Source organism: Echinops telfairi, unplaced genomic scaffold, assembly GCF_000313985.2.
Source record: "Echinops telfairi isolate 266 unplaced genomic scaffold, ASM31398v2 ScPeMD7_4225;HRSCAF=4972, whole genome shotgun sequence".
NCBI classification, from domain to species: Eukaryota; Metazoa; Chordata; class Mammalia; order Afrosoricida; family Tenrecidae; genus Echinops; species Echinops telfairi.
In genome coordinates this window covers 4642667-4670596 of record NW_022108124.1, presented here as the reverse complement: position 1 = coordinate 4670596, position 27930 = coordinate 4642667, and the positions used below count along the sequence as shown (strand labels likewise).

Sequence of the window (27930 nt, the reverse complement as noted above, 5' to 3'; positions counted from 1 at the left end):
TTTTGATCCCTACATTTGGTTGACTGAAATACTTACTCAATTAACTGCCTCAGAATTAGCTTATGGAAAATAACACTTAAAAGAATTTAAAGAACTGGAAATACGACATCCATTATCTTTTCATTCCATTTTCCACAAGCTTTTTGCAGCCCCTCACACTTTGTCTTTTCATTACACATGGTAGTTAGGTTGAGTGTAGAAATACTAGTCATTATTTTACATCAGACTTTAATCACTGTGTAGTTTTTCATTTCTGAGTGTGCCTGATAACAGGTTGCCTATCAAACCATTGTTATAATTTTCCATGTTATCAGTTGTTTCCCCCTCCTTATGAAACCTTTCATATTTCTCTTTTTTTGCTGGTAACATTTTTTTTTTACACTTATTCTGCTCAGTCGCCTCTCATTTAATTTGAACATATAAATGTCTCTAGCTCAGACATATTCTTCTTTTATTTATTTTAGATCTTTTATTTTTCTCTACTTTCTTCTGTTTGGTTGTTGGGCCTCTTGGATCCTTTTATGTTTTTTACCCTTGTTTTCAATTTCTGGGTCTTTTTGCTTTTTGTTCTACCAATTTTTGTTTTTGTTTTTTCTCTCTACAAATCTGATAGGTGAAATGTTACATCATGTGATTGATATTTTTATAGCTTTACAATTCTTGTGTAGGTAAGCTCTTTAATAAAGCTTGGTGGTGTTTCTGACTCATAGAGACTCTGTGTGTACATAGTAGAACTGTTCCATAAGGTTCTCAAGGTTGTCACAGTGGCTTTGACACAGTGGCTACTAGTCAAAACATTGGTGGTTCAAACCCACCATGGACTCCACCGGAGTAAGATGTAGTCGTCTACTTCCATAAAGATTAAAGCCTTGGAAACTCAATGGGGCCGTTCTGTGTCATTTAGAATTGCTAATACTTGGAATTTACTTCATGGTCATAGATATGGTATTTTCATTTTCGGTTTTGTGTTTTGTTTTCAGGTTTTTCTGAAGCAGATTGTCAGGCCTCACTTCTGCGGTGACTTTAGGTGGGCTCAAACCTCCAGCCTTTTGTCTAGTAGTAGAGTGCTTAACCATTTTCTGCGGCCAGGGACTACTAATTGGCATTTTTATTACAAGTGAAGGTGAGCAATTTTCAATATGTTGTCTATGTACATTTCTTTTTCTATGAACTCTCAATTCATACTCTTTTGCCCACTTTTCTATTGGGTTGTTTCATCTATACAGTATGAATTTGATTTTTTTTTTCAGTCACATGAGCAAAGAAGAATCTTTCCAAGTTTATTTTTTGCTTCTGCTTATGGTATTTTCCCTATTTATGTAGAAATTTTTGTTTCTTATGTAGTTACTTTTCTTAACAAAGGACATGCAAGGTGTCTATACCAAAAAATATTTGTATTGCTGACCAAAAAAAACAAAGACCTTAATAATTAACAAACACTCCATGTTTTTTAATTGGGAGGCTGAAATTGTTCGAATAGCAATTCACACAAAATGTATCTGTAGAATCAATCAAAATCCTACAACTTTTTCACAGAAATTGCTAAGTTGGTTCTACACACTAAATGCAAATCATCAAATATAACATAATTTTAAATGTTCTAAAGAATAAAATACGGAGTGGAGACCCAAAGCCCATCTGTAATTGGATATCCCCCCCCATAGAAGTGGTATAACGAAGGGATGATTCAACCAAGGTGCAATATAGCACCGACGAATTGCACATCATTCCTCTAGCTCCTGAATACTTCCTCCCCCAACTACCATGACCCAGTTCTAACTTACAAATCTGGACCACAGAACATACATTGGTACAGATAAGAGCTCTCGGCCCATAGAATTCAGGACAGATAAACCCTTCAGGAACAGTAATGGGAATAGTGATATCATGAGGGTAGGGGGATGGTCCGAAAGGGTAAGAAAGTGGGAACCCATCACAAGATTGGGTATATAGCCACCACTACCACCGCCCCCAGAGGGACAAATAACAGAAATGTGGGTGAAGGGAGACAATGGACAGTGTAAGATATGAAATAACAATTTATAATTGATCAAGGATATATGAGGGTGGGAGAGTGGGTGGGGGAGGGAGGAACTTATACCAAGGGCTCAAGTAGAAAATGTTTTGGAAATGATGATGGCAACATTTGTACAAATATGCTTGATACAATTGATGTATGGTATGTTATAAGAGCTGTAAGAGCCCTCAATAAAATGATTTTTTTTAAAGAAGAAGAAAATACAGGGACTTAACACCTTTGAGACTTGCTATCACTGCCATTAAGTCAATCCTGACCAGAGTGTAATTCTACAAGAGTAGAAAGCCCCAACTGTAGCAGAGGAATTCCGCTAGGTGTTCTACATTTAACAAACTATTCTAGCCTTAAAATCTTCTGTTGGTTTCCAAGACTGTAAGTCTTCCGAGCAGAATGCCTTATCTTTCTCCCACAGAGTGGCTGGTTTTGAACTTATGCTCTTTCAGTTAACAGCACAATGCATAACCCACCACACCACCAGAACTCTTCCATCAGTTGACTAACTCTTTGCCATCAAGTCTGTTCTGACTCATAGCAAGCCTATAGGACAAAATAGAACGACCCCTGTGAGTTCCCAATATTGTAAGTTTCTGAGTAGAAAGCCCGTCTTTCTCCCACAGAGCAACTGGTGGTTCCAAACTACTGGCCTTACGGTTAGCAATCCAACTCATAACCGCTATGCCACCAGGGCTCCTGAGACTTGCTATAAAGTTATAAAAATCAAAATAGTAATGGATTGGTATAAGGACAGTACAGATAGATGTAATACTTAGAAATCTAGAAATAGAACCCCATTTAATATGGTAATTGATTTTTGGCAAGATAACAAGTTAATTCAGTGAGCAAAGAGTAGTACCTTTCAAAAAAGAATACTGATGGGTGAAAACAAAGATCCATAACCTTACCCTCACACTAAACCCCCAAATTTTTTATTTTTTTTACTCATTTTATTAGGGGCTCATACAACTCTTATCACAATCCATACACACATCAATTGTGTAAAGCGCATTTATACTTCATGCTCAAAACATTTTCTCTCCACTTAAACCCCCGACATTAGGTCCTCATTTTTCCCCTCCCTCCCGGCTCCCCCCATCCCCCAAATTTATTTAAAGTTGACCCTAGACCTGAACTTAAGTGCTAAAAGCACCATGCTAAGAAAATAAACCAGATGCAAAAGATTACATACTATATATTTCTACTTGTGCGAAATTCTAGAATATACAAAATTATAGTGACAGAAACTACAGGAGTAGCTACCCAGCACCTAAGGTAGGAGTAGGTAATTGCAAAGAAAAAACAACTTTTAGGGAATTGTTTTAAAAGTTGATTATGCTGTTCATTTTCACAACTGTATGCATTTACCAAAATTTGTCTAATTGGATTTTGTTTTAGGTGAAGTAAACTGAGATAAAAACAATACATTAATTTAGCTTAAAATTATTTCTGAAAGATTAATAGAGATGAGTATAGGAAATTCCTCCTCCACTGCATACCCATTCATCTTTTGTCCCATGTCATTCTTGAGAGAATTCACTTTCACTGCTTTAGCTGCTGCATTGAGTACTTATCTCCTTATTGTGTCAGTTAATGGACTCTGTTGTAGAAAAGTCCATGTTAATGTTATTGTTAGCTGCTGTCGAATTGGTTTTGAATCATGATACTCCCTTATGTATAATAGAATGTAACGTCACCGATTCTTTGCCATCTTCATGATAACTGGTATGTTTGAGCTCAGTGTTGTAGCTGTTGAGGCATTCTGATCCTTAACTGTATTCTAAATTTTATTATAATAAATGGCTCACCAATATTTGACATTACCAATTTCCTCCTACATCATTTTAAGGCTTATACCTTCTTTCCTTTGATCTCATCATCCTGATATCTTTAATTAACATACGTTAAATCTACATGTAGGGTCTTCATTATGACTGTATTAATATTATGAAATAATAATACTATTCAATAATAATTAGTGCATGGTGGTATAATGTTTCCTCATAAAACTTAGTTTTCTAATTTAATCATTTAAAATTTTTGGCTTCGTTATCTTTGCATTTGAATCTGTCCTCCCACAGGCTTCAGCTTGTCTTCAGTATCACCTATGCCATAAGAAGGTCCATTCATTCCTAAGATTTCTGTCCTAGAGCCAACAGTCTTTCCCATTCAGTCTTGACTGCTCTTTGGGTCTGTTCACAGCTGTTGTTGTCTTGTCACCTCTTTTTTCTTCTCCTGGGAATTCCCTACACCTGCTTCCTGTGTAAACCTCTGATTTCCTATACCCTATGTCTGCATCGTTTCCCTGATTTTACAGGAGCATAGCCCCTAGTGCAGCGGTTCTCGACCTGTGGGTCGCAACCCCTTTGGGGGTCAAAGGACCCTTTCACAGGATTGCCCAATTCATAACAGTAGCAAAATTACAGGTATGAAGTAGCAACAAAAATAATTTTATGGTTGGGGGTCACCACAACATGAGGAACTGTATTAAAGGGCCATAGTATTAGGAAGATTAAGAACCACTGCTTTAGTGGCTTCCTGGGAGGGGTAGCTGGAGGTAATTATTTTAGATTTTTCAAACCTGAATATGTTACATTCGCCTTTAAAATGAACCAATTTCAACTTTAAGGTAACCCCATGTTCATCGGAGTACCAGGTGTGCTCTATAGATTTTCCAATAGTTAAACTTTGGGGAAGTAGGTAACAAAGCCTTTCTACCAAGGCACCTATGTGTGGACTGAACCTCCAGTCATTTAGTTAGCAACCAAGCACATTAATTGTGCCATCCAGAGACTCCTGTGCTCCTGTAGTTATTTTAAATGAGTAAATAATTCTAAGTTGAAAATCATTTTTGCTCAGAAAATTTAATGCATTACTCTAATATCTTGCTTTCAGATTTGCTATTTAGGGACCCATTGCCATTCTATTTCCTGATTCCCCCCCCCCCTTCTGCTTTTTCTAGAGTTGATTATTTGATTCATGCCTGTCTTTCTGAAATTTTATAGTGATACATCATTTTCATTTATTTGCTGAGTACTCAGTAGTCTCCAAACTTGTATCTTCCCATTTGGGGGAGGTTTCTTGTCTTATCTTTTTAAATAGTTTATCCTCTTTATTTTCAACTGTTCTCTCATCCTTGAATTCCCATTCATCACAGATTAGACCTCTTGGATTGCTTTTTCCATTCTCACGTTTGTTTCCTATTAGTTATCTCTTTCTTCTGCTTTCTGAAAAAGTACCTTGACTTTTAATCAAATTTTTATTGTTTTTTTTAGCTCTAATTCTCTTTATTTTCTTAATCATTTCTCTTCTTGTTTAAGGATACCGTATTTTATCTTTGATTGTATTAATTACAGTTTCCTTGCCTTTTTTCTTTCCTATCATTTCTATTACCTCAGCAATCCTATTTTGTTTGGATCTCTATCTTTAATGATCCGTAGCTACCACTCATGCTTGCAAAGCATTAATTAAATGCTGATTGGAAGGTCTAAGCTTGAGGACACAACTCTGTTGTTGGGGTGGGCAGTAGGAAACCATAGATGTCATTACCTTTTTCTAGGGTAATCAGAATTTTTTTATAAATCATTTTATTGGGGGCTCTTACTGCTCTTATAACAATCCGTGCATTAATTGTATCAAGCACATTTTGACTCAATAGCAGTGGGGTTTTATTTGTTTTTTGGAGGATTTTTTTAGGGTAATCAGTTGGGTCCTTTTATGGAGAAAATTTATAATCTCCTGTTTGGGGATACTTAAGTTCTAGAACAGGGGTGGGGAAAATCTATCCCTAGGGCCATATAAGGTCCACAAAATCACTAATACCAGCTAACATCATACATCGCACCAAAGAAAAGCAGTTCCAGCCATCACATTCAAAACAAACTCACTACATGGAGCCAGTTCTGACTCATAGCCACTCAGTAGGACAAAGCAGAACTGTCTGTGTGGGTTTCTGAGACTGTAACTCGTTGTAGTTTTGTTAGGTGCCCTCAAGTCAGTCACAACTCCTAGACACCCTAAATACAATAGTAACACTGCCCGGTCCTGGGCCATCCTCACTGTTGTTCTCGTGTTGGAGCTCATCAGTGCAGCCACTGTGTCAATCCATCTCGTCAAAGAGCTTCCTCTTTTTCCAAGTATGATGTTAATTTACCAAGTATGATGTCCTTTTGCATGAACTGGTCTAGCTTGACAATATGCGCCAAATGTACATGAAATGAAATCTCACCATCCTTACTTCTATATACCATTCGAGCTGTACTTGTTCCAAGAAGTTTGTTCTTTTGTCAATCCATAATACTTTCAGTATGTTTTACCAGGACCGTAATTCAGATGTATTGAGTCTTCTTCAGTCTTCCTATTCCTGCAATTCTTTAAACCAGGGCTGCTCACAGTTTTTCAGCATGCGAGCTGCTTATAAAATGGTCAAGTCAAAAGGATCTACCAACTACAAAAAATGCAAAACATTTATTTATTTAGTACAGTTATTCATAAATGCATTGAGAATTCTTATGTTTATGTACCTTATATGACCGCATGAGTCCATATAACACAACACAATTAACTATGTACATTTTTTGTCATTACCTGAGTTCACTCGGATGACTTGCACTGAATGCAATGAGCTAGGGATGCATAGTCCGGACAGTAGCTGCTGACAGCCAGCCTCAAGCACACGCCAAATGATCATCAGTCATGGTGGAACAGTACTTGGACTTAATGATCTTTATGTGGGAAGGCTGACTCACATAAATAAGTAGAGCCAAATAATGCAGTCAAGGAGGTAGCACCTTTTCTCATGTTTGGGTGCTTTCCATCTGCGAGTCAGTTCCAGAACTGTTCATGGCTCTGGACTTCAGCTGAATGTTGGCTCGTAGTGTCAAAATCTCCCATTCCGTGTGAAAGTGATACGTTTTTGTCTTCTTACTTGGTCCAGCTCCCCCACTCATTTTAAGACCCTTTCTTACATTTAAGAGGGAAAAAAAAGCCAAGATAATTTAGCTTGTCAGTTTTGCTACACTTAGCACAGTTGTTTCCGCATGTATTTGACACCTAAGATTGTATCTGATTGACTGCGCTGTATATCAATTAAGTGACTGGATTGATGATAGGCTTAAGTCTATTTTTTTAATGCAATGTGATGTACCCACACTACATTTGCGATCCACTAGTAGATCGCGATTGATGTATTGAGCACCCCTGCTTTAAAGGATATAAATGCCACTAGGACTCCTAGACATTACATTAGTCAAATATTAATTAAATGTTATAAATTTCCAAAGGGCCCTTGACAGAAAAACGTTCCCCACCCCTATTTTAGAGCTGTACTAAATAAAGGAGTGTTGGCTTTCATTAACTCACTATGTCAACTCATGGCAACCTTGCAGGGCAGACTATAACCTAGAGGTGCCAAGGCTGTAAATCTTAAAGAAGCGGACTGCATCATCTTTCTCCTAAGGAGAGCTAGTGCACTCCAACCCCTGACTTCATTGAGCAGCCCAACACTGAACCCCTTGCTCCACCAGGACTCTCTTGGTTCTCATTCAACGTTCGTATCACCTCCTGCTTATACTTAGAACTTTTCTTTTATCTACATCTGTGCCTGATGCTTCAAGCCCCAAACCTTTCTGAGGTTTTGCTTTTTGCCTGAAAGTATGCATTCCTAATTTCTATAGCATTAAAAAGACAGGAGACATAAAATTCTAATTAACAGATTTTCAGATAGTCTCACCGTTTTGCTCATATCCCAGTTCACCTGCAGCGTCCACTGTTACAGCTGTCTCCATTGGTTTACTTCTTTTCACGTAAGCTCCTCACCTTTACTGAGGCAGTTTTCTCTCCTCACCCATCTCTTTATATAGTATAGTTCAGGGTTATAAAAGTCCTCTAATTTCATCAAAGAAGGTATTTTCCATTTCACATTCTGTTTTATTCAGAAGTGCGTTAGGAGTGCAAAGTCCTTTATTTCTCTTTTTAAAATCATTTTATTGGGGGCTCATACAACTCCTATCACAATCCATACATACATCAATTTTGTCAAGTACATTTGTACATTCATTGCGCTCATCATTCTCAAAATATTTGCTCTCCACTTAAGCCCTTGGTATCAGCTCCTCATTTCCCCCCCTCCCTCCCCGCTCCCTTCTCCTTCCTGAACCCTTGATAATTTATAAATTATTATTATTTTGTCATGTCTTACACTGTCCGACGTCTCCCTTCACCATCCCCCAGAGAAGAGGTTATATGTAGATCCTTGTAATCGGTTCCCACTTTCTACCCCACCCTCCCTCCACCCTCCTGGTATTGCCACTCTCACCACTGGTCCTGAAGGGATCATCTGTCCTGAATTCCCTGTATTTCTAGTTCCTATGTGTACCAGTGTACATCCTCTGGTCTAGCCAGATTTGTAAGGTAGAATTGGGATCATGATAGTGGGAGGGAGGAAGCATTTAGAAATTAGAGGAAAGTTGTATGTTTCATTGTTGCTATACTGCACCCTGACTGGCTCGTCTCCTCCCTGTGACCCTTCTGTAAGCGGGTGTCCTGTTACCTACAGATGGGCTTTGGGTCTTCACTCTGCACTCCCCCTCATTTACCATGATAAACTTTTTTGTCTCTGATGCCTGATCCCTGATCCCTTCAACACCTCGTGGTCATACAGGCTGGTGTGCTTCTTCCATGTGGGCTTTGTTGCTTCTGAGATAAGTGGCCGCTTCTTTATCTTTAAGCCTTTCAAGACCCCAGACACTATATCTTTTAATAGCTGGGCACCATCAACTTTCTTCGCCACATTTGTTTATGCACACATTTGTCTTCAGCAATCATATCAGGAAGGTGGACACACAATGATAGATTTTTTGTTCTTTGTTGAATGTTGAAATCACATGTTTATTTTTAAGACACCCTTACTCTATCTTAACAGTCTTTTCATAGCAGTACATAAAAATCTACATCACTCATGTAGACACAATTATAGTGTTCTATGTAGTGCTTTACTGTAATTAACTTTCTTATTCCCCTATTGGTAAATACTTTGGATTTTCTGGAGTTCTTCCTTTCATGGACATTGCTGCAATGAATGTCCTTTAGCCCTTTTGGCAATTTTTTACAAATGCACCATGTCCTTACTTATCAATATGATTACGGTATTATGAGGAAATCAACATTATACAATAATGGAGGATGAACACATCAGATTAAAAAATGGAGACTCACTAGGTCATTGTATCATTGATCATTCACAATTATGTACATATCACAAATACAACATTGTTTAGATTTCTAAATCTTAAATTATGATTGTGTTAAGTTTGTTGGTCATTTATATTTCTTTTCCCCCAAACTGTACAATTTATACCCTTTTGTTCATCTTTTCTTCTGATTTACCTGCGTTATTTGTAAGTGACAACAAAATTTTAGTCTTGTTCATATGTGTAGTGATTATATCTTTGTACTTCTCCAGTGGTCTTTCAATTTGCCTAACTTTTTTTTTGCCTGTCAAATTACTTAACTGCTAAGCTAGTGAAAATCCTGGCCCAGCCAAGATGACACATGATCATAACCATCACAGCCAGTATTACTCTTGCCTCATACGTCCGCATGTCACTGCCAGACATACATGATTTATGGTCAAAATAGTCATGTAATAGATTTTTTACTATTACAAATGCAAATTGTCAGCTGATGCGATTGTTGACAATTGAGGGGTAAGTTTAGATCCATTTGATAAATGCCCAGTAATGGGATTGCCTAGTCTGAGAATATCTGCATTATAAATTTTGAACTGTACTGTCATGTGTATGATCTTCCCACGAACAACCTGAGAGTACTATCTTTGCGGTAACTGGTTTTCTTCAAACTTGTTTTTGTTAGTTTGTTTTTCAGTCTCCCTCACTGCCATCGAGTGGATTATAGGACAGGATAGAAATTGCCCCTATGGGTTTCAAAGACTGGAACTCTTTCCGGGAGTAGAAAACCTCATCTTTCGACCGCAAAGTGACTGCAGGCTTCAAACTGCTGCTGTTATAGTTAGAAACCCAAGGCATAACCACTACACCGTCATTCTACTTGGGGGAAATGGCAGTGTATCATTGTTTAGATTTGTATATCTTAAGTTATGATTTTATTGAGTTTGTTGGTGATTTGTTTTTTTCCAAAACCTGTATATTTATACCCCCTTTTGCTCATTTTTCTTCTGATTTACCTGAGTTATTTGTAAATTACAACAAAATTTTTGTCTTGTGCATGTGTAGTGATTGTCTTTGTGCTTCTTCAATGGTCTTTCAATTTTGCCAGAATAAAATCTTTGACTTTTATTTAATCTGCAGCCATCTACTGATTGCAGAGACATGTTTCAACACATTGTTTGGAATAAACTATACATATATGAATTGGAACCCTACTCTCGTTAGGGGGCCTTTAAAAAAAAGATGCCATCAAAACAAGAGAGTCCCAGAGCAGTAGTCTGCCCCAATCTCACCCCTGCAGCACTTAATGACTTGGCATGTACCACTGGGCCCCATGTGCCCTGACCATACTCCATTTTGTCCTCACAGCCACCCATAGAGGGGCTAATTTCTGCCATACCATCTGGGAGTTTATGCTGACAATGCAGAAGGGTAGGGAAACTGTTTTGTCCAGATGCCCAAGGAATCATCTTGATAAATTTTCTTGAACAGCATAAGACAATCACGGGAGCTTGTTAGGAATAAGTTCTAAGAAAATTGGAAACCACATTGGTTAGAAAAAGGCCAGAAATGTTGCCCAGGGGAATTTTGTCCTTTACAGCAGTACACCTGCTCATTCTTCAAGGCTGGCAAAGGCTATTTCATCCGAATATCATTGGGAAACCTTACCCCATCTACCCTACAACCTTGATCTTGCCTCTTCAAACTGTTGCCCCCCAGACAACACTGAACACTTAAAAGGAATATGATTTAAGTTCCTGAAGGATGCCAAAACTGCAATTTTGATGTGTCGATTGAAAAGCTCAGAATTCTTCAGGGGTGGAAACACTGTCTTCAGAAATGTGTTATCTATATGGAAGATGTGTCACAAAATCATAGCCTCACATTTTGATATGTTTGATAAAGATTTGTATGATTTTTTGTAGCAGTACTTTTTTACTTAACCCCATATACAAAAAAAACCTCGCAAATCAATATTTCTTGATTAAAAATTAGCACCTAATAGAAAAATTGGCAAAAGACTCAGACAGTCATTTGATAGAAGATACACAAAGGATCAGTAGCATATAAAAAGATTTTATTTGTCATTGGTAAGTGTGAATTGAAGCCAATGCATACCTACTGGAATAGCTAGAGTTAAAAATACTGGTACTGCAAGACAGTTGTGAGGATAGTGCAACTGGAGCTCTCATTTGTTGCTGATGGTTATGCAAAATGTGCAACCAATTTGGAGAATGGTTGGATGGTTTCTTATAAAGTTAGACCATCTCCCAGCTTTGAGCACTGGAAGCTCTCACTGGATTTGGCATAAATTTAGTACTGCAAGCTATGACTTAGTGTGGTAAAGAATACAAAGCACAAGCAGCAAATGGAAAAGGAGAAAGGGGTGAACCATATGGGAGTGTAAACTTCCAAAGGGCCTTTTCCAGTGGAGTCCCACAGATAAGCTTAATTTCCCAAGCAAGAAGTTGTGAGCTGAATTTAAAGCATGATGTGATTGAAATGGCAGTGAATGAGAATAGAGGTGGGCCCTGCTTACAAAAGCAAAGAAAACTGTAAAGGGAAAAGATGGATCCAGTTAAACTAGAGCTTGGAATGTGGGGAAAAAAGGACAAGGACAGAACATAGAGTGGTTTGTGAGGGTTTCGGTCTAAGCTATACTCTGTCAAGTAGAGATTCATTTTATTTCAGCTGAATAGTGATAGGATTGTATGTGTGCTTTGGATAGCTAGTTCTAGTAGCATTATGGATAAAGAATTGGGATGGAGAGAAATGGAATACTGTGTGTTGGCAGGGCTGTCTGCGTTTGTTCATACTACTCTCTTAGCCTGCTGTGCCAATCTCCTCCTGTAAACCAGTGACCATTCAGTGGGTTGGGACTCAGGATGACCCTATTGGCTGGCTTTTCAGAAGTAGATTGCCAGACCTTTCTTCTTAGGTATCTCTGAGTGGACTTAAGCTTCCAGTCTTTCAGTTAGCCGAGTATATTTACCACTGTTGCACCACCCAGAGACTTCTCATTCTGTACCTGTTAGGAATCCTGTTCATACTTTAAGTATTGCTCCTTTACACATGTGCACATACACATTTCTCAAATTACATTATACCCTATAGATTATGAAATAATAAGGTTAGATCTCTGGCCTTTTCACCCTCATTTTATATATACATTCTCCTCCTCCTGGCTCTTTTTATAACGTATCCTTCACTAGAACTGCTAGTTTCCACACTGAGGCAAAACACTAAGGGGGTGCAACAGAACAGCAAGGGAATGGAGTGGTGAGGTCCCCAGGGAATGCTGAAGGTGGACTTTGGGGGCAAGGCGTGGTGCCCCAACAGACTAGACTGGAAAACACTCCTAAAGGCCAACAAACAATCCTTGAACTAACTACAAGCTTTTCTTTCTTGTTGTGCTTTGCTTTGTTTTTTGTCATTGGTCTGTTGTTGTTTCGTTGTATCTTGTTGCTTGGTTTTGCTTTGTCTTGTTTTTGTGCATGTTATTATCTCCGCAGGTCTGTCTAAATAAGATAGACTGGATGAACAATTTGGAGGAGAAAACAACGGGACCGACAGTCCCAGGGGGACATGGGAGAGGGGGAGGTGGGGGGAAAGGTAGTGGTGTTAACAAACCCAGGGACAAGGGAACAACAAGTGATTCAAATCGGTGGTGAGGAGTGTGTGGGAGGCCTGGTAGGGCATGATCAAGGGTAATGTAACCAAGAGGAATTGCTGAAACCCTGGTGGGGACTTAGCATGATAGTGGGACAGGAGGAAAGTCAAACGAAATAGAGGAAAGAGCTAGGAGGCAAAGGGCATTTATAGAGGTCTAGATAAAGACATGTACATATGCAAATATATTTATATATGAGGATGGGGAAGTAGATCTATGAGCCTATATATATAGGTTTAGTATGAAGGTAGCAGAAGGACATTGGGCCACCACTCAAGTACTCCTTCAATGCAAGAATACTTTCTTCTATTAAATTGGCATTCTATGATGCTCACCTTCCCGACACAACCGCTGAAGACAAAGCGGGTGAATAAGCAAATGTGGTGAAGAGAGCTGATGTTGCCCGGCTATCAAAAGATATAGCGTCTGGGGTCTTAAAGGCTTGAAGGTACACAAGTGGCCATCTAGCTCAGAAGCAACAAAGCCCACATGGAAGAAGCACAAAGTGTCGAAGGGATCGGGTATCAGGCATCATCAGAACAAAAAATCTTACCATAGTGAATGAGGGGGGAAGTGCAGAGTGGAGACCCAAAGTCCATTTGTAGGCCACTGGACATACCCTTACAGAAATGTCTCGGGGAGGAGATGAGCCAGTCAGGGTGCGATGTAGCAACGATGAAAAATACAACTTTCCTCTAGTTCCTAAATGCTTCCTCCCCCTCCACTATCATGATCCGAATTCTGCCTTGAAAGTCTGGCTAGACCAGAGGGTGTACACTGGTACAAATAGGAACTGGAAATACAGGGAATCCAGGGTGGCTGATCCCCTCAGGACCAGTGGTGTGAGTGACAATACTGGGAGGGTAAAGGTAGGGTGGGTTCGGAAAAGGGGAACCAGTTACAAGGAACTACATGTGACCTCCTCCCTGGGGGACGGACAACAGAAAAGTGGGTGAAGGGAGACGTCGGACAGGGCAAGATATGACAAAATAATAATTTATGAATTATCAAGGGCTCATGAGGGAGAGGGGAGTGGGGAGGGAGGGGAAAAATGAGGACCTGATGCCAGGAGCTTAAGTGGAGAGCAAATGTTTTGCGAATGATGAGGGCAATGAATGTACAAATGTGCTTTACACAGTTGATGTATGTATGGATTGTGATAAGAGTTTTATGAGCCCCTAATTTTAAAAAACCTGCTAGTTTCTTACACCTGGCACTTCGAGTGTGTATAGTAGCAGTCATGTGCTTGTAAGCAGCACTTTCAAATTGGCATTATTACAGTGGACAATCGGGGAACAACTTTTACTTAGGAGCATGTGACTGGGATGCATCTCCACCCCATAAACGCAAAGGCCTCCCTCCAAGCGAGTCTCGGCCTCCCAGACTCCTCTAACATGAGCATAGAGAATTTATCCACATACACTCTCTTCCCGGGTCTTAGTTTCCCACAGCAGTTAAAGGATCTTATAAAGAGTATCACATGAAGATTATTTTGGCTTTATTAATGAAAAAATTTTAATGCTTTAATAAAATTAGTGATAACAGAAAGGATAACTTACCTGTGTAATTTCTGTCTTTTAATATATGAAGATACTTACATTTTAAAGTGCGATATAAAATATCACATTATAACATGTAATATCATGGAAGTCAATGTCTGCTTTTTGGTTTTCTTTTTTAAAAAATCAATTTATTGGGGGCTCATACAACTCTTATCACAATCCATCCATACATCAATTGTATAAAACACATTTGTACATCCGTTAACCTCATCATTCTCAAAACATTTGTTCTCCACGTAAGTCCCTGGCATGAGCTCCTCATTTTTCCCCCTCCCTCCCTGCTCACACCTGCCTCATGAATCCTGGATAACTTAAAAATTATTATTTTGTCATATCTTAACACTGTCTGACATCTCCCTTAATCAACTTTTCGGTTGTCCGTTCCCCAGAGAGGAAGCTATATGTAGATCCTTATAATCAGTTCCCCCTCTCTACCCCACCCTCCCTCCACCCTTCCTGTATCGCCACTCTCACCACTGGTCCTGAAGGGATCATCCGTCCTGGATTTCTTATGTTTGCAGTTCCTATATATACCAGTGTATATCCTCTGGTCTAGCCAAATTTGTAAGGTAGAATTGGGATTATAATAGTGGGGGAGGAGGAAGCATTTAGGAACTAGAGGAAAGTTTTATGTTTCATTGTTGCTACATCGCATCATGACTGGCTCCTCTCCACCCTGATACCCTTCTGTACCGGGATGTCCAGTGGCCTATAAATGGGCTTTCGGTCTCTACTCCGCACTCCCCCTCATTCACAATGATATGATTTTTTGTTCTTTGATGCCTGATACCTGATCCCTTTGACACCTCGTGTTCGCACCGGCTGGTGTGCTTCTTCTATGTGGGCTTTGTTGCTTCTGAGCTAGATGGCCACTTGTTTACCTTCAAGCCTTTAAGACCCCAGATGCTATATCTTTTGATAGCTGGGTGTATTAGTCTAGGTACTTTAGAGAAACAAATCCACAGCAACTCATGTGTAAGAGAGTTTTATGTAAAGAAAGTGTGCATCACGAAAATATCCCAACCCAGTGCTGCCCAAGCCCACAAGTCCAATATTAACCCATTAACCCAACATCAGTCCACAAAGTCCTCCGCCTCACAAAACAGAGGCAATGATGCTGACTGCAGGAGGAAAGCTGAGTCAGTGAACAAATAAGCATCTCAGCACTAGCAGGGGTCTACACATGGCTGCTCCAGGGGTCTCCACACGGCTGCTCCAGCACCCAGGGCTGCATCAGGATAGGTCCATGTGGCTTCTCCTTGGGGATGTCTTGTAGGAAGTCAATCTTGCAAGCTGAAGCAGGGAATTGCTAAGGCAGCTGCACCCTGGTGCGACCATCACAAAGCAAAAGACACCGAGAACTAGAAAGGCAAGGCTCACCAACCATTTATCCCTCTGCCTTTCAATTAGCCCCATATGTGATTATCGGCCAGGTTGGCACAATTAACTAACTCACTGGGCTCCATCAGCTTTCTTCACCACATTTGCTTATGTATCCATTTGTCTTTAGCGATCTTATCTGGGAGGTGAGCACACAATGATAGATTTTTTGTTCTTTGATGCCTGATAACTGATCCCTTCGGCACCTTGTGATCGTACCATCTGCTGTGCTTCTTCCATGTGGACTTTGTTGCTTCTCAGCTAGATGGCCGCTTATTTACCTTCAAGCCTTTAAAACCCCAGACGCTATATCTTGATAGCCGGGCACCATCAGCTTTCTTCACCACATTTGCTTATGCACCCACTTTGTCTTCAGTAATCGTGTCAGGAAGGTGAGCATCATGAAATGCCAGTTTAATAGAAGAAAGTATTCTTGCATTGAGGGAGTACTTGAGTGGAGGCCCAATTTCCATCTGCTACTTTAATATTAAACCTATAAATATAGGCACATAAATCTATTTCCCCATCCTCATATATAAATATATTTACATATGTACATGCCTTTATTTTGACCTCTATAAATGCCCTTTGCCTCCTAGCTTTTTCCTCTATTTCCTTTTACTTTCCTCTTGTCCCACTATCATGCTCAGCCTTCATTTGGGTTACAGTACCTCTCCCTTACATTTTTAGGGTGTTTTCTATGCTACAAAAGTAGCAATGACTGGAAGAGATGCTCAGGTTGTGAAGGAGAAGGTGTGTGTGTGTGTGTCTGTCTGTCTGTCTATCTGTCTGTCTCCTGGGATAAAATGGCATCCTGACAGGACAGAAGAACAAAAGAGCAGTACTGAAAATAGCCAGACCCGAGGTGGTTTTCCTGTCACCATACACCAGATATGGAGAGCAGACAGATGGACAGCTTTGGCGTGTTTGAATAGAGCAAAGAAACATTCTGTTCCTTTGATTCAGAAAAGGAATTTCTAGGCAAAATCACTAGTTTCAGTAATAAGTTTCATGTTCTGACCAAAGAAAATTATTTTATTTATTTATGGTTTGTCCTGGGGATAATATGACTCATGTTCTTATCAGAATTTTGCTTTTGTGGAAATGAAAGTGCTGTCGTAAAGGCAGCTCGATTATTTGGAGCATACTGTTGTGAGTTGACTAGTGATGGGTAAGAACACTAATATTGTTACCTCAACTGTAACAAAGGAACCAAACGCAAGTTTTAATTGGCTGATGCCAGAAGTAAAAGTATATATTTTTAAAATACTAATAAGCTAGTTTTTGCAATTTTATGAACCATGCAGTAGACAGACTTTCATCTTTTTAAAAAAATATATCAGTTTTATAGAATTCTTGTTAGAAGGTAAATATCTCACTTCCAATGTTGACATTTACTTTCTCCTTATGTTACTCAAATTGGTATTAGATTAACAAATTATGGTCATATAGAGCAACTGTCAGATAATGAAGATTGTTAATCTGAGCTAGAGAAAGCTGAAAAGGTGTGTCCTACTTCCAGTCTAAATGTAAGATCTGTCTAGTGCGACTATAACAAATATCACAAATTGATGGTTTTAACAAATAAATTTATTCTCATAGTTTAGTAAGCTGCAAGTCTGAACTCAGAGGGTCTGCTCTGAAGGAAGACTTTCTCTGTGTCAGCTCTTGGGGAGGGCCTGTCTCCTTTCCGCATTTGAGGGCCTACACTTCCTTGAATTGCTCCATGTGTCTTGGAGTCAGACTTCTGGATCTGGGAGGTTCTCAGTACAGGTACCTCCTCCACGTCTGTCTCCTCTTTCTTGGTGGCACTCTGATATCTTCTCATTTGTTTAACCACTTTGATATCTCAAAAGAGATTGACTCAAGATATAAACTAACCCTGTAGATTGTATCCTGCTTGGTTAACATAACTGCCTTATACCCTGCCTCCTTAGCATCATGTTGCTGTGTTAGATGCCCTGAGTCTTTGCAAACCTATAATGATCCTATGTATAATCCCTACATTGTTATCTTTGAGCCCACTGTTGTAGCCATTGTGTTAATCCATCTTGTCTTCCTATTTTTCGCTGCTCCTCTACTTTAACACCACTACCACCACTTTTCTGTCAGTTTGTTGTTCTGTGGTGACTTGTGTGGAAGCATGTCACTGGAATTTCAAATACCAGCCAGTTCACCCAGAGTGAACAGGTTTCGGCAGAGCTTCCAGACCAAGAACAGACGCATAGGCTGCCCACTTCTGAGGAATTAGCCACTGAAAAGCTTACGAATAGCATTAACATCATAGCTATTAGGATTTGGAACACATAGGATAATTGCATCAGGTCACAAAATGGAGAATAACCACATGCTGAGAATCATGGCCCAGCCAAGTTGTCAAATTCAATTGAGGAGGACCCAATTCAATCCCAGACATCTTATAGTTTAAGAAATAATGGCTTGAATATGGTTCACTCCAAATTTTCATATACATGTTCCCACTCTGAATTTCCACCACATCCACATATTCCACCCTTGTAATTGCCAATTTTGGAGACATGCACAAAGCCTCCTCTCTACTCATGTCTTGCACAATCTCTGCACATCCTGTGACCTCTCCTTCTCAAGTCCTTTAAGCCTTGCAATCTTTTCCTTTCTCAGGGCACCTCTTTACTTCCTTTTGGAGGCTTAAAATTTTACTCTAAAGTTCAATCCTTTTTCAAACGGTCTTATATCTTTAACTTTAATTTCAGTAAATGTCAACTAATAACTCAAAGTGTGTAAAGCAGTTGTTTGGATAATAGGCAATTTAATGACTTTAAGAAAGATGCATAAAGAACTTTGCCCATATTATATTGGAGAAAAAGATGAATTTTTTTTTTAATCTATGCTTCCATGACTCCCCTTGTTAATGGTATCATACAGAGGACTGCTTCACAGCCCTGGCACTGAAATTAAGCCACCCTCTCTGATTGCTCTTCTAAGAGCTCTTTATTCCTTTGTTTGCTAAACAATCAACTCTCCTACTTAAAACTGTCCTTTAGTGAAGTAGCTTTTACCAGAAATCAAGTATGGTAGGACAACAAATCTCTATTTAAGTTGGCCAATAACATTTGAGATGGAGTTTTCACCATAACTAATGTAATAAAAAAGTATTCTGTTATCAGAAAATGAGGCAAATAACAATTACATCAAAATGTAATGTTACTGTATAGTCTTTATTATTGAAAAAAGGAGATTGTGAAAATTGGGTTTCTGCCTCATCCATATCTTCTCCAATATTGTGATAGCACTTTTGAAGTGGATTGGTACCTGTGAATAAATTTAGACAGAGCTCACTGAATAAATCATACACACACACACACACACACACGTCATGTAGTCATGGGATTATAGCTTGTTGGGGGAAAACTGGTCATTTTCGCACATAGCTCTTGATGGGTTTACTTGATTAACTTATGTAAAATTGAAGGAAAACACTTTGACCATTCAATTTGGCATGTGAAATGAGCAAATTGAACATTAAGTGATTATCTTAGGTTCAATCTACTGTAATTCTTTATTTTGTATCTTTTTGTAATACCAGTGATAATGGTTTAAGATGGAAGACAGCTGTAAGAAATCCTAATGGCCTCTAAGAAATGAACTAAGGTTTAGGACATAAGCTAAGACTATGACATTAGAGCAAAGGAGTATTAACAAGGACAGATTAAAAAAAAACACAACTCGATAGAAATGTCAGGCACCTAAATAGTGATGTGATAAACGAGGATACTAACTACTTCTTGAGAGAGATTTTTCTAGTGCCTGATCTAATCCTGATTGTATATGAACATATTTTCCATGCCCACTGTATTACATTGAGGCTTAATCATGAATGATCCTCAGACAATGCCTATTTCCACATCATATACTACTAAAAGTTGGAATGGCACTAATGTGGTCTCTGTGCAGGGTTGACACACATTTAAGAAGTTCTTCATACTTTTAAGAGAATATTTTTATTTGACTCACTTCCCAGCAGGGTGATTCCCTGTTTTAAAAACAAATTGGTGGAATCTCTTTACACCTCCTCCTTAGCCTGCCAGTATTGGCAGAATCACCGCCGCGGCTGCACTGCAGCACAGTTCAGACCTTGTCATCCAATTGTGAAAATATTTTCCTCATAACCGACAATTAGGGAAATGATATGTGGTGATCTGCCTTGCTCATTCTCTGTATCTGCGGGTAGATAAAGGCACAGACACCGACCTACAGTTTCATGACACTAGCCCCCGGAAATGGGACATCTGCTGGAGGCAGTGAACCATGAGGGAGCTCTATGATCAGTTTCTGATTCTCCCCCTCCATCGCCACACGTTTGGCCTCTGACAGGTAGTAACAGATAAATCCGTCAAGTTTGAAATGTTGAGTTGGCCAAAAATGAAAATAATATTCCACAGCAAGGAGACCTGGTGTGATGTATATCTTTCTCATTTCTTACTACCCTCAAGTCTGTTTCAAGGTGAGTACATTTTGCATCTACTGGAACCTACAATCAAAGTCTCTAGATTCATGCTTACAGGAACAGATGAGACTCTGAAAATCTTTTATTTTGGTTTTTTGGATTTTTTTCCCCCCAATGGACATACATTGCCCATACTGTGAAAGGAAGATAGAGCAACTGGTTCTGCTGGAAAACCTGTGATTGACCCAAGTGTCTCTTTGTTTATGATGGCAGTACCTGGTTTGTATGCATGTCTCCATTTCTCTCCATTATCAAGACATTATAAAATTGACCAGCAGGATGCAGGCAAATTATAATACATGAACATTCACAGGATACCACCAGCAGGGATTCTATTTACCCATCTCATCTAAAGAGTGACTGAATTATGTTCTCATCCCAACAAAAGGAAATAAGCTGTCCCACAGTCTTAATGGCATGAGGAACACACACTATGAGGGATATCATGTATGAAGAAAATATTTTCTGACAGGTTACCCACCTTCACCCATAGTAGTTGAAAGAAGACTTTTGAGGTATTCAAAGCCACTGAAAGCATGATGGCGACCTTAAGCTGTATCAGAAAGAACCATACAAATAAAAACCACTTGATAAACTTAAGGGAAAGAAGTTCACATACCTGGTGGCTTATGGAAACATCTTGCCTTCAGCTTGTTTATTACAAATCCTTGGAAGACTCAAGCCAAGTGAACTAGCTACAGTTGTTTTTATACTCATAATTTAACTAAGGTGTTTAATCTAGATGTTCTTAAATGCTTTAATGAATTCATCCTCCTGGGTTCAGGATGATGAGCTATTTTTGACTCTTCTTAATTCCTCTTTAAATCACTAGCAGCGAGAAAACAATTATTTTGTAAGTCAGACAAGTCCAGAATGATGTTAGCTTCACTGGGGCAAGGAAGAGTGAAGTTATTTATTGTGAAGCCCCCAACCACCTGAAAGAAAAAGGGGGGGACAGTTGGTTTTAATACCAGCTTCATGGAACATTTTTATGAAATGAATCCATCAAGAAAAGGACAATGCATGGTTGATGTCATCCTTGAAATTCTAAGTAATAGCCATCTTTTTCCTGGGGTACTTGAGGTATGAAGTCTTATTTGTAAAGGGGAATATCAAAGAACAAGGTGTGCTCCCCACACCTACAACCACCACCATCCCCGGTTATCAGTAATAGGTTTGGTTATAAACTACGCTTTTTAAAGGTTAAACTTTCAAGACCTTCACTCTTTGTGTTCCTTGGGAACTGGAATTTTTGCTTAGCAGGAAATTGCAATAACACTTCAAGAGCCCATCCACATTTTACATTTCCTTTACTGTAGACCCAGCATCCTTGTTAAAATTGGTCTTTTCATTGATCTCATATGGTTAAATTATCAGTGAGGCAATCAAGTGTATAATCAGGCTTCTATTTTCACTGCTTTTGGTGAATTATACCCTTAGCCTTTCAATGATGATACAGCTCCCCAATCGTAAATACCTTATGGTTGTTTTTCTCTTTATGTGAAAAGATACTACTTTGTAATATTTGTCTAAAGAACCTTAATTTTAAAATTATTTTACAAAGAACCTTTATTCTAATTCAAAAATTATGCCACACATATAGTATCCAATTTCCCTTTTTAAGAAGTGAGTCTCACAAAGCTCTACTTAGCAGAATCTAGTATCTTTTTAATACTGCTTCACCAAACCAGTGTCTTAATGAATATAGATCTTACAAAATAACATCTACCATCGCTTTACAGCAACCCTGAAATCATAAGATTCTAGCCCCTTCCTAGACACATGGGTCATGATTGAATTGATCCAGTAGACAATAAAAAAATAAAACCAAGCTCACTGCCATCAAGTTGATTCCAACCCTATAGCGCAGGGTAGAACTACCCTTGTGATTTTCTGAGACAGTAACTCTGTACAGGAGTAGAAAGCCTCATCTTCCTCTGGCTGTTGATTTTGAACTGCTGACTTTGTAGTTAGCAGTCCAACACATAAGCCACCAGAACGCCTCTAGATAATATAAGAAAGCCCTGATTGAATGTGTTCTGTGCTCCAAGTTACACACTATTTATAACAGTAAGGTGGTAACTATTTTTACTCATCTTTTGCAAATAAGTAAAATATCTTAATATGAGCCTGATCCTAAGAAGTCTTGAGAATTGCATAGTTCACACTGGGCTCAGTGGAACTGAGGATGATGAACCAAAACCATCCAAACTCATTGCCATTGAGTCAATGCGGACTCATCACTACCTTATAGGGCAGGGTAGAAGTGTCCCCTGTGAGTTCCTGAGACTGTCACTCTTTAGAGGAGTAGAAAGCCCCATAATTCTGTCCACTTATTTTACCAGGGCACTACACAGGCTGGTTAGTAAAGAGGAGTCAAAGTTATAGCAAAGGTATTCTTTCAGTAAAAAAACAAGGCAAAATATTAGTACACTTTTTAAAAATTTAAAGTAGTAGTCATTGTTTCAGACCTTTACAGGCACTCACTCGGTTTTGATGAACTTCTGGTACAACCCACAGTTACAAACTATGGCAATGGCGTGGGAACCACACCTGACCTCATCCAGCGCCCAAGGCTGATTGCGCCAAGGTAGAGGCCAGACTTGCCTTCACCGTCCATCTGTCCTTACTGATACTGCCTATCCCACAGTAATTTATTTGTATTTTTTTTCTAGCGGGGTTCTTTAATTCACTGCAATAGCTGCAAAGAACTCACAGATCATGTTCATGATCATTAGGTACACAAGGGAAGTTGACAAGTTACAATTCAGATGAGAAACGATGAGGAAACAATTGTTCAGTCAGGACAATTTCTTCTATACCATGCCCCACACAGGCCTCTTTCTGGACCTCGATCTCTTGACCTGCCCTCTCCCCTGCTCAGGCAATGTTACTAAGCTCTCTTAGGATTGCAATAGATACTCAAAGGGCATGCCACTCTTCCATACACCTCAACCTGAGGACACTCTGTTCTAGCTCTGGGGGTCACCAAACCCAGCTCCCCAATTAAGTGCCCAGAGATACCATACTCCACAAACCAAGCCTCTGCCCCAAGGTACTCAGCGCTACTTGCTCTGTGGGCTGTGAATTTTAGCACTCTGCCTCATATGCTAGCTCCTACTTCTGTGTTGCTGCTCTTCTGCCACTTCCCTATGTCAGACCTGTCTACTGAATCAAAGAGCTTCATCACACAGGTATATTAGGGTCCAAGGGATATGCTCCACTCTTGGCGCTGACCTTTTACTGGTAGTGAAATTTCCCCCGCCTATTTCTGAAGGGCAGTGACAACCTTGTTAACCACCACTCACAGCTGAGTCATAAATTCAGTCAGTATCTTCCCCCACCTTCTCACCCAGACCTAGCAGGAAAAGGAAGGTCTTTTGGTGGGAGTAACAAACTCTATGGCTAAAAGAGGCATACTAAATAATTCACTACATCGCAAAAACCAACTTCCATAAAGCCTATTATATTTAAAAACTGGAAGTACATAAAATGCTTCAAAACAAATGGGCACTACTTTGTGATGGCTCATAAAAGCATTGTCACTGTTATTATTGTTACTGTATTATCATGTTACAAATATTTTAGTGTGTATGGAAGTGTTGGTATGATTTTCTTATGCACAGAAAGGTTGTATAGTATATGCTTTGGTAGCTAAATGGGTTACATGCTGATTGTTAACCTCAAAGTCATAAGTTTGAACCTACCAGCTGCTCTGTGGGAGAAAGATGAGGCTTTCTGCTCCCATAAGGATTTATATCCTCAGTAACCCTACATAGGGTCACTATAAGTCAGAGCCAACTGGACAGCAGTGGATTTTCTCTTTTAAGACAAACCTTTGACTAACTGATGTTAGCTGCTAAGTGTTTCAATTTCTGTACAAATTTGACTAAAAGACAGCAACAGGCCTAGTTCGTAACCCAAGTTCATTTTCTATTTTAAAATTAAAATTTACCAAATACTATTATGTTGTGAAAAAAATTAATGGGGTTTCTCGATTTTCCTACTTTACAGTTTACTTCTGCCTGCCTTCTGCTTGTTTTGTGTAATGCTGTTACAATCTGCCTTTATTCCCTCTCAAAGATGACAGAAGAAATATTTACTGGAAAATTCTTTAACACTGTTGAATAATTTACATCTTACTAAATTTTATCATATCATGAAACAGTTCTTATATTTTTGTACTATTTACATGTATCTTTTCTCATAGCTCTATCCCTTTAATCTTCACCTTTATCTATTAATCTTCAGCCTTTTTTTGAACTTAAATTTTAAGAAATTTTATCTTCTCACACAGTAATATTTGAATTTTTAAAGTTCAAATTGAGAAAATTAGTGACTGCACATATCAGAAATCATTGTGGTTACTTTACATATAAAATATAGATTTTTAAAAATCATTATATTTAATAATTATATCATTATCACAATACATACATACATCCATTGTGTCAAGCACATTTGTATATTTGTTACCATCATCATTTTCTTTTCTTTTTTTTAACAGTTTTATTAGGGGCTCATACAACTCTTATCACAATCCATACATACATCAATTGTGTAAAGCACATTTGTACATTCATTGCCCTCATCATTCGCAAAACATTTGCTCTCCACTTAAGCCCCTGGCATCAGGTCCTCATTTTTTCCCCTCCCTCCCCGCTCCCCCCTCCCTCATGAGCTCTTGATAATTTATAAACTATTATTTTGTCATATCTTGCCCTGTCCAGCGTCTCCCTTCACCCACTTTTCTGTTGTCCGTCCCCCAGGGAAGAGGTCACATGTAGATCCTTGTAGTTGGTTCCCCCTTTCCAACCCACTCTCCCGCTACACTCACAGTATCGCCACTCACACCACTTTTCCTGAAGGGATCATCTGCCCCGGATTCCCTGTGTTTCCAGTTCCTATCTGTACCAGTGTACATCCTCTGGTCTAGCCAGACTTGCAAGGTAGAATTGGGATCATGATGGTGGCAGGGGGGAGGAAGCATTTAGGAACTAGAAGAAAGTTGTATTTTTCATCGTTGCTACATCGCACAAAATATAGAATTTTAAATTAATGGCATATAATATCTAAGATCTAGATAAATAAATATATGTAACAAAAAGTAAATAGATTAAGTAATAAAAATATTTGCCATTCCAACATTCTTTAAATATACAGTTCATTGGTATCTGTACTGTTCAACCATCACTATTATCTATTTCCAAATTTCTTCATCACTCATAACAGAAGTTCATTGTCCCCTAAGCCATGAGTCCCCATTCCTCTCTGCCCACTCCTACCTTCCTTGCCTGGCAACCACTAACTAGTAAGCTTTAGCTTCAAAATCTTGTTTATTCTAGGTATTTTATATAAGAGTAATCCTATTATATGGCTAATTTATTTCACTTAGCATGATCTCTTCAAGCATCATCCATGTCATCGTATGTATCAGAACTTCATTTCTCTTTACAAGATGAATAATATTCCACTGTACGCATGTACTACATTTTGTTAATCCACTATCTCTTGATGGACATTTAGGTTGTTTCTGTTTTGTTTTGGTGGGGGGGGAACTGTTGTGGATAGTGTTCCATTCCTGCTTTCTGTTCTTTTGAATCCTTTTAACCCAACAAAGGCCCTTGTACACATTTACTGCTAATGAAAAGCCTACACTGTTGTAGATATCAATGACTTAGACCTTCTTTGGAATGATTATTTGATGTTATTTTTAATCCGTTAGCACACAATTCTCTGTACCACAAGGAGTCCCCATGAATTAGGTGCCAACTCGAAGGCACCTAACAACAGTACAGACTTGCTGAGCCCATCCGTGGACCTCACATTAGGGTATCTGCGTCCTACATAGCCACCAAAAACCAAACCCGAATTTCTGAGACTATCAATCTTTACTGGAGCAGACTGTCTTCTCTCTGTCCCCTGGAGTGGCTAATGAGTTTGAACCACTGGTCTCATGGTTACCAATCCAACGCTCACCTGACAATGCCATCATAATTAATAAATATCTGAACTATATTTTCATAACACCTTTCATAAGTACTACGATAATAGAATGAATTACAGCCCTACTGATGGAATTTGCATTTTTTACATACTTGTCACAAGAACTTGATTTTCTACACTGAAGCTATAAAGTTCTCTCTGTTTCACAAAAATCATGAGTTCAATCTGTTTTCCCATGGTCAGTTTGGAAAGGTAGGTGAAGGACAGCACTTTGAAGAAATGGATAATATGCATCCTTTCCGAGCTAGTGTACATTACAGTTGTCCCTTTGGACTGACTCCAACAACAGCTCAATGACTCCTACAGGAAGAACATTTTAGAGGCCCCATCAGGGGCTCAGAAAATTGCCCTGCAAGGCATTTGCTTCCCGTGCATCTCCACAACAGTGCAGTTTAAGATTATGTTTTTCCTTCCTCAAATCCAACTGGTCTCGGAGTGCTTGTGGTGTTTCCTTTACAGTGTATCTTCCTCCATCTCTTCCCTGCGCTTCCTACTTACTGCTCCCTGTCTCTGCCCGGCCCTTCTTACATGTTCTCTAGTAGAATTTCAGTACTTTCATTTTCTCCTTCCTCTGTGCGCCACAGCTGTAGTGGCAAAAGAAACAAACGGACCCTTTCCTGGAAGTGCTCACAATCTAGGAAGGCAAACACGAATAACAGATCATTTTAATAAAGATTGTGTTAAGGTGTAGTCATCGAGCCATGTAGAAGAGACTGTGATAATATTACGAAAGAGGTAACTATCTCTAGAAGTGTTCAAAGTAGCTCTCAAGGAGATAATCAGACCGTAGAATTATCAACTCAAATTTTAATTGTGTTATTTCTGTGGTAAGTATAGAGAGAAGTTTTTTTTTAATTCTAAATCAGACTAAACTTAAGATTCATTTTGTAATTTTAAAACTAAAATAAACAGAAATTATCTTAGATGACAAGGAAATAAAAATATCTTAGATGACAAATAAATAAAAAAATAAAAAAAATAACAGCCACAGAACTAAATGCCATTTTTTTCTTGTTGACATCTTTCACTATCATATCTAAACCATCACATGGTTAATGTATTCAAGAAAAATCCGTATTCGTATACCATGAATCATTCAGCAAACATTTATACAGCTTCTGTATTTGTGGAGTTAGGGTCGTTGCTAGTTTCCTGGTAGAATTCTCACCTTCCATGTGGGAGACCCCGGTTCAGCTCCAGTAAGCATACCTCATGTGTCATCAGCACCTGTCTGTCAGTGAAGGCTTGCTGGTTACTATGCTGAATGTGTTTCCGTAGCGTCCAGACTGACACAGTCTAGGAAGAAAGGCCTGACAGATTTACTTCTGAAAATCGTGTGTTTCACAACAGCCCCATTTGCAGTTAATCACTCAGGTGGCACAGGACTGGAGAAGCGGTTGTGAACATAGATGCCCAGAAAATACAAGTTGCTTATTTTAGCATATTATATGTCTTTGGGGTGGTGACACAGTCAATCAAATCCATATAGATAAATGCTTTAAAATTTTTTTTTAACTTTTTATTAGGGGCTCATACAACTGTTATCCCAATCCATACACACATCAATTGTGTAAAGCGCATTTGTACATCGTTTCTCAAAACATTTT

General features: G+C 38.9%; 1 protein-coding gene across 2 annotated transcripts in view; it reads left to right on the top strand.

Moving 5' to 3' along the window:
* The first annotated feature begins 1104 nt into the window (after positions 1 to 1104).
* The window catches only part of PIK3CA (phosphatidylinositol-4,5-bisphosphate 3-kinase catalytic subunit alpha), an 82227-nt gene continuing 55401 nt past the window's right edge, over positions 1105 to 27930 (top strand). For both annotated transcript variants that reach the window (XR_006680535.1, XM_004708597.4), the window contains exon 1: positions 1105 to 1123. The gene's annotated coding sequence lies outside the window, so the exon portion shown is untranslated. The remainder of the gene's footprint in view (positions 1124 to 27930) is intronic.